The sequence below is a fragment of the Octopus bimaculoides genome, chromosome 27 (genome assembly GCF_001194135.2).
Source record: "Octopus bimaculoides isolate UCB-OBI-ISO-001 chromosome 27, ASM119413v2, whole genome shotgun sequence".
Taxonomy (NCBI): domain Eukaryota; kingdom Metazoa; phylum Mollusca; class Cephalopoda; order Octopoda; family Octopodidae; genus Octopus; species Octopus bimaculoides.
The window spans coordinates 21249579-21251159 of NC_069007.1; positions in this window are offsets into that span (position 1 = coordinate 21249579).

Below are 1581 nucleotides of genomic sequence, written 5' to 3' on the forward strand. Positions count from 1 at the left end.
ATATATAAAAATAAAAAGATAAAGAGAGCAATGGTAAGGTTGGAGAAGTATTTTATGGATAGAGTCTAAGACTCTATCCATAAAATACTTCTCCAACCTTACCTTTGCTCTCTTTATCTTTTTATTTTTATATATTTACATATACACACGCTAATACACGACTTATAATCCCCAATCCTGTTCATACAACGACTGGGGCAAACTAGTCGATATACAGCACTTACTCGGTATTACCTGTATCCTCTTGGGTTTGGTTAAATCCAATACTCTCCTCTACCTTATATATATATATATATATATACATGTATATACATTGTTGCCGTACACATTCGCTAGCTTTCTTACAAAGAGGTCTAATTCTCTTATCTTAGACTCTTTTGGGGGGCAACCAGATCGAACCATCTCAAGTGTAATTGTCCGAAATGGTTGTAACTTCTGGTATTTGTCTGAAGAAAGGAAAGCCAAGAACGACCCCTCTTTTCTGCCCGTCCTTCTAATTGTTGTTGTTTCTCTTGTCCGCCTTTGTGCCGTCTGTCTGTTCGAACGTTTTAACAACAAAATCTTATGTGGATCCTCAATGGCCATATGGACCTCGGTTAGGAACTAAGCCCTTCGAGGCGGTGCTCCTACATGGCCGCTGTCCAATGATCGAAACAAACAAAACACAGAATATGAAAGAGTTAAAATATTCGTTTCTTTAAACTGTTTCCGATTTCACTGACTGCCCGACCCTAAATTCTTTTCGTCAAGTGACACCCAACATGAGACGATTCCAAGTTTTTCTTTCACGTTGATGACATCCGTTTAATTGTAAAGTTTTCATGACAAAACAATAATCTAGATTTATTTGAGATGTGAATACGAGTGAAATTAATAAAATAAACAATTAAAATATATATATCACGTGTCGCAAGTCACGTGTTTAATTGTCAAGCCTTAAATGTAAGTTCACAGCCAAATATTCGATGAAACAAAACAAAACATCCGATTGGGTGGAGTTTATTTCGCCAAACGCTTGTCGAGTGTCAGAAATATGCAGTTTGTAGTTGGACCGGATAGAAATTCCAGCCAAAATCTTCCTCAAATCACACGCCATTGTCTTTAAATCGGAAGAACACTTTGCATAACGTATGTATTTGTAGATGCATCCGAACCTCGAACGAAAAAAAGGCGAGGGGGAGGGGGTCATAAAACTAATCGGCCAGGGTGGATGTAGGTAAAACAAACACGATACTACTACTACTACTACTACTACTACTACTAATAATAATAATAATAATAATAATAATAAATAATAGTCCTTTCTATTAAAGGCACAAGACATTTTTGTGGGGGGGGGGGATTGTCAATTACATCGTTCCCAGTGTTTCACTGGTACTTAATTTATCGACCCTGAAAGGATGAAAGACAAAACCGACCTCGGTGGAATTTGAACTCAAAACGTAGCAACAGACAAAATACGGCTAAGCATTTCGCTTAGATAGATAAACAGATAGATAGATAGATAGATAGATAGATAGATAGATAGATAGATGGATAGATAGATAGATAGATAGATAGATAGATAGATAGATAGATAAA